Here is a 6,834-nt window from a genome sequence, read left to right as displayed (position 1 = left end):
ATTCAGGCACACTCTCGAGTGTGTCAGGACTCAAACTAAGGAAATGGTAAAATCGTTTTCGAAATGTAATTTAAAAAGGGTTTTCAAAAAGGAAATGAAAAGATGAGGGTGCAACGCGCGCGATCAGCCGAGCCAAGTAAGTAGTTCCTCAATATGTTAGCCATGCTATAATGATATTTGAGTTTGTTGATTTCATGGAACTTGCGATGTGTCTGCTTTTAAATTTGTATACGGTTAGGAGCTTATAGCCTCATAATGATTGATTTGGCCTTATTTCATATTCCTTGTTTGGTTGTGGTCCTAGGGTAGAATCTTTTATTTGAAAGTCTATTTGATCCTTTTTCTGTGTACAATTTGCATGCATAAAGGCAACCTGTCAGGATTGGTTTGATAAATGTGAGTAGAATAAATCTTAGGATGGCTTGAGATTTGATGTATGCGGAAGGTTGTGGAATATGGTTTAGTTTTAGGACAAGTTGGGGTTGTCAGGTAGGGCATTGGGGAAAGGTACAGGTAGGTGTGGAAGGTAGTATTGGGCCCATACTACTGAAAGCACAAGATCTGTACCCGAACCAATGTTAGATCTGACGATTTCAAGGAGGACCGGTGTGGGAAGATCCCTTATATAGTAATCATGATCACTATAATTTATTATATTTCAGATCAGCATGGTAGTTACACGATTTGGAGCTGGGGGATCAGGATCGGGATCTGGATCCGGGGAGGGATCAAGAGACACTACTGATGTCATTGACGACAGGCTGCACGAACTCATTGCAGCCGAGGTTACCAAGGGTATCCTTGACGCGACCCCGGTCATCTTCGGGACGGTCAAGGAGGGTATTATGGATCTTATGGAGGAGAGACTCATATCATTCAGGGCTGAGATTGCAGCAGGCCAGGGCGGGGCCCGAACTCCCTCGTTCCGGGAGTTAAGGACGTGTGGGGCGCTAGAGTTTTTTAGGGCTAGGGACCCCATTGTCAGTCGACGCTGGGTAGCGGATATTGAGAATGCCCAACGCACGAGTTCCTACCCGGATGCGGCCAAGGTTGGGTTTGCTTCTTGTATGCTGACGAATAGGGCCCAAGATTAGTGGGGTGAGGTTACTAGTCAGGTGGAGCCAGCCGGGGTGGCTGAGATCTCATGGGCTGAGTTTGTTCGGCGACTTGATTTGGAATTTGAACCATCCATTGAGGTGCAACGACTAGTATGGGAGTTCCACGATTTGCAGCAGATCACCGAGAGTGTGGCGGAGATCACCGCCAAGTTTCGGGAGTGAGCCTTACTGATTCCACAGTATGCTACCGACGAGGAGATGAAACGGACCCGGTATCATTCCATGTTGAGGGATGACATTCGGGAGTTTGTGAGCTTCACAGGGTGCAAAACCTTGAACGAGATGGTGGAGAAGGCCCGCGAGCGGGAGATGGAGTTGGACTTCCGTGCGAAGCGGAATCCGGAGCAGGCCCAGGCAGCAATAGGTCAGGCTAAAAGGCCGAAGACCTCGAATTTGTCTAGTCGAGGCCAGCAGGGCCGGGGCCGGTGTGCCAAGTGTGGGAGGTCACATGGAGGAGCATGTAGGGGTCAGGGTACACTGCGTTATACCTGTGGTCTGTCGGGCCACGTGAGCAGGGACTGCCTCAGGATGGGCCTGATATGTTTCCACTGCAACCAGACTGGCCATAAGAGGGCCGATTGTCCTAGGTTGCAGGGAGGGGGGAGCAGTAGCGGCACCAGCTCCCGCTACTTTGAGGATCACTGTTGGCCACCCTGCCAAGGCGGAAGCTCCAACGGCTAAGAGTCGTGCTTTTCAGCTGACTACCGAGGAGGGTTGCGCAACGCTGGATGTGGTGACTGGTATGTGTTTATTCTTCTCTGCTCCATGTTTATTTGAAATGCTTATTTATGTATTATGCTTGTGTAGGGAGCTTTTTGGTCAATGGTATGTCGGCCCATGTTTTGTTTGATTCAGGTGCTACCCGATCCTTTGTGTCTCTTGCGCTTAGCAAGAAATTCCGAGACGCGCCAGGGACTTTGGATTCCCCGCTCGAAGTGGAGATTGCAGACAACCGCACCGTGAGTGTTGCGAGGGTGTATCTGGACCGTGTCCTGAATATGCATGGCGAGAGGTTTCGCGTTGATTTAGTCCTGATACCGTTGCGAGGGTTGAAGGTGATTGTTGGTATGGATTGGTTGGGGGCCAACGGGGCCATGATAGATTGCGAGCACTAGTCAGTCTGGGTTCCAACCCCAAGTGGGGAAGAACTAGTTATTCATAAGGAGAGGGCCTCGCATGGACCAACCCTCTGTTCGACTGCGAGGGCTCGGAGGTTTTTACAGCAGGGTTGCATGGGATTTCTGGCTTATATCTCGGATACGAGGGTAGAGACCGCGACGGATGTGGGCAGTGTGCCAGTTGTACATAATTTTTGGGATGTTTTCCCTGAAGAGTTACCAGGAATGCCTCCGGAGAGGCAGGTGGAGTTTCGTATCAACTTGGTGCCGGGTGCCGCTCCAATAGCAAAGGCACCATATCGGTTGGCACCACCAGAGATGCAGGAGTTGTCTATGCAACTTCAGGAGTTGTTGGACTGTGGGTTCATTTGTCCGAGCAGTTCCCCGTGGGGAGCACAGATCCTTTTCTTGAAAAAGAAGGATGGATCGCACAGGATGTGCATCGATTATAGGCAGCTGAACAAACTAATGGTGAAGAACCGTTATCCATTGCCGATGATCGATGATTTGTTTGATCAGCTTCAGGGTGCATCTTGGTTTTCCAAGATAGATCTTTGGTCTGGGTATCATTAGATGAGGATTCGGGATGAGGATATACCGAAGACGGCTTTTAGGACTCGGTATGGGCACTATGAGTTTGCGGTAATGCCGTTCGGACTCACCGATGCCCTAACAGCGTTCATGGACCTCATGAATAGAGTGTGTAGGCCAATGCTGGATCGGTTAGTGATTATTTTTATTGATGATATTCTGGTCTACTCTAAGACCAGGGAGCAACACGAGCAACATTTGAGGGAGGTACTGGAGACTCTGATGATGGAGAAACTTTATGCGAAGTTCTCCAAATGTGATTTTTGGCTGCGGGAAGTTCAGTTTTTGGGGCATGTTATCAATCAGGAGGGAATTTCGGTCGACCCAACCAAGGTGGAGGCTGTGATGCGATGGGAGGTACCAAAAAATGCCTCCGAGATTCATATCTTCTTGGGTTTAGTGGGCTACTATCGGAGATTTATCCAGGATTTCTCCAAGATCGTTGTGCCATTGACCCGCTTGACCAAGAAGAATGTGACCTTTCAGTGGGTTGAGGATTAACATATGGCGTTTGAGACCCTGAGACGGAGGTTATGCGAGGCTCCGATTCTAGCGCTACCTGAGGGGCTGGATGATTTAGTGGTGTACTGTGACGCATCGATTTCAGGGTTGGGTGCGGTATTGATGCAGAGGGGGCATGTGATTGCTTACACCTCAAGGAAGTTGAAGCCTCACGAGGCGAATTACCCCACGCATGACTTGGAGCTGGGAGTGGTAGTGTTTTCCCTCAAGATCTGGAGGCACTACTTTTATGGTGTGCGGTTCATAATTTATACTGATCACAAAAGTCTAAAGTATTTGATGGATCAACAAAATCTCAATATGCGGCAGAGGAGATGGTTGGATGTTCTAAAGGATTATAATTGCAAGATTTTATACCATCCAGGGAAGGCCTATGTGGTGGCCGACGCATTGAGCCGCAAGATGGCACGTTCCCCTATTAGGGACATCTGTATGAGGATGACTGTAATTTCGCCCTTGTTAGACATGATCAGAGAAGCCCAGATTGAGGGTGCAAAGAAAGAGAATTGGAAATTAGAGAAGATTCGGGGTCAGTATCCTTTGTTTGTTAAGGATAGTCGCGGTCTTTTTTCGCAGTGTGGCCGAGTATGGGTGCCAGTATCAGGAGGGGTGAGGCAAAGGCTATTAGGAGGCATATAAGTCCAAGTTTTCTATACATCCAGGTGCAAAAAATGTACAAGGATTTGAGATTGAGTTATTGGTGGCCCTGCATGAAGCGGGAGATCGCCTGGTTCGTGGAGCGATGCTTAACCTGCAGGAAGGTCAAGACCGAGCAACAGCGGCCTCATGGCAAGGTTCAGCCGTTACCCATTCCCATGTGGAACTGGGAAGAGATCACTATGGATTTTATTACAAATCTACCAAGGACAACGAGGGGTGTGGATTCTATATGGGTTATCGTGGACAGACTAAAAAAGATTGCCCACTTCATTCCAATCTCCGAGAGTATATCCGCAGAAAATTTGGCTGACATTTATGTTTGAGAAGTGGTGGCTAGGCACGAGGTGCCAGTGTCGGTGGTTTCGGATAGGGATGTTCGGTTTACATCCAGGTTTTGGAAGAAGTTCCATGAGGAACTGGGCACTCAGCTGCATTTCAGTACGACATATCACCCTCAGACTGTCGGTCAGAGTGAGAAGACAATCCAGACTCTGGAGGACATGTTGTGTACATGCATGCTGGATTTTGGAGGAAGTTGGGATACGTACCTTCCACTGGCAGAGTTCTCGTACAATAACAGTTATCATGCCAGTATTGACCAGGCTCTGTTCAAAATGTTATATGGAAAAAAGGTGCAGGACCCCGGTGTGTTGGGACGAGATTGGGCATCGAGTCATGGGAAGCACTGAGGTAGTGCTCAAGACCACCGTCTTGATTCAGCAGGTACGTGATCGGTTGCGAGTCGCACAAAGCCATAAAAAACGTTAAGGTGACCGACGGCGCTCGGATCTCGAGTTCAGGTGGGGGATTTTGTGCTATTAAAGGTGTCGCCCTAGAAAGGGATTATCAGGTTTCGGAAGCGGGGAAAATTGGGGCCTCGGTTTATAGGCCCGTTCAGGATCACGACCCGAGTAGGCAAGGTGGCGTATCTATTAGAGTTGCCAGAGGCTCTTAGTCAGATTCACAACACCTTCCACGTATCTCAGCTTCGGAAGTGCGTTGCTGACGAGTTTGCAATTATTTCCATGGATGACATTCAGGTGGATGGGAGCGTGAATTATGTTGAGAAGCCAGTCGCCATTTTAGATAGGAAGACGAAGAGTCTTCGGAACAAGGAGGTGAAATTGGTGAAGGTGCAATGGCAGCATCGAAAGGGCTCTGAATGGACTTGGGAACCAGAAGAGGAGATGCGGGAGCATTACCCCAAACTGTTTACAGCCTCATGCTTCTAGGACGAAGTCTAGTTCAAATGGGGGAGAGTTGTAACACCCAAAAATATGGTATGTCTTGAGTACGTTGGGTGTACTTAAGTGTACGCTTAGCGTACTACGCTTTGTTGGTCGCGTAGAGATTGAGGTACGCTGGGCGTACCTAGACTTACGCGGGGCATACGCGCCAGGGGTTTAAAACCCTAATTCCCGGACTTAAGGCCAATTTAAACGACTTTAAGTCCCTTGGAATTAACCCTAGAGAGCCTCCATAGCCTTAGAACGTCCTTACACTCCAGAGAACCTTGTGAGATAATTTTTGAGCTTTAAAGAGTGCATTTGTGGCCTTTTAGTGTCCATCGCAAGAGGACGAGGTGGTCAAACAAGCTTGGATCAAGTGGATGTTTCAAGATCCTGCATCATATTCATCTTGCAAAGCTTCTGGAGGTAAAAAGCTTGCACCTTTCCATTTTAATCTTTAGATCTAACTAGGGTTTTGGTAGTTTGTCCCTTTGATGAACTTTAAACCTCTTTTTTTGAGCTAAGCACCCCATATGATAATAAAGGCAGATCTGAGGTCCCTCAGTCATTTAGAAGCATAAAAATGGGATCTTGATGGAAGTATTAGCCTTGTGCATGGGTTAAAGACTTTGGGAAGGTCTTAATGATGGTTTTGGGGGTGTGAGGGACATGTAAAGACATAAAGTTAGCAACTTTATGCCTTAGGACATATTAAATAACTCAGATCTAGCTTTTAGACGTAAAAGAATTGCATATTAAGCACTTAATGGAGAAAGTGCTTAACGTGGACGTACGCTGGGCGTACTTAGTGTACATTGCGTAGTCCTTGAGACCCTAGTACGCCGTGTGTACCGGATTGGTACGCTGAGCATACGCTTTGCAGATTGGGCCATTTCTATTTTGGGTTGGCGAACTTTTGGGCCTCATTTTGATTATTGGACTAACTGCATTCTATGAATTATTGGCTATCTCATCAGATTCGGGCCATAGACTTTTTGGTTGGGCCTTAATGGGCCAAGAGGCTCATTAGTAATTTTGGACTTGGATTTTGGGCCCATTAGCAAGGATGGAATAATTGGGCCACATGGATAGGGTTGGGGTTTGGGTTTTCCCTTTGATTAATCTAAGGTCCTAACGTTAATTGATATTATCATTCAGCCCGGGAGATTTCAGACCGTTAGGAGATCAACTTTGGCATTCGGCAGACGGAGGTGAGTCTCCTCACCATACCAATGGGTCTAAGGCACCAAGGTCGGCCCATTATGTGTTTATGATATATGCGTTAGCCATTCTGTGAATTTATATGTGTTGTGATTGTGCTTGCATGAAAGACCTCGAGGGGTTCCCGAGGCACTTAGGTGTAAGACCTTGGAGGGTTTCCTTGGCATCCTAGGTCGAAGACTTCGGGGGGTTCGTGAGGCACTTAGGTGTAAGACCTTGTGGGATTCCCGAGGCATTGGGCTAAGACCATGTGGGGGTTCCTATGGCACCCGGAGTAAGACCCTGGAGGTTTTCTAGGGCTTCCTTATGTGACTAGCATGCATGGTTTATATGTTCTGTATAGCCGATTAGCTAGTATAACATGTTATATGCGTT

This window comes from Lactuca sativa, chromosome 4 (genome assembly GCF_002870075.4).
Source record: "Lactuca sativa cultivar Salinas chromosome 4, Lsat_Salinas_v11, whole genome shotgun sequence".
NCBI lineage: Eukaryota > Viridiplantae > Streptophyta > Magnoliopsida > Asterales > Asteraceae > Lactuca > Lactuca sativa.
Note: the sequence above shows the minus strand (reverse complement) of the source record.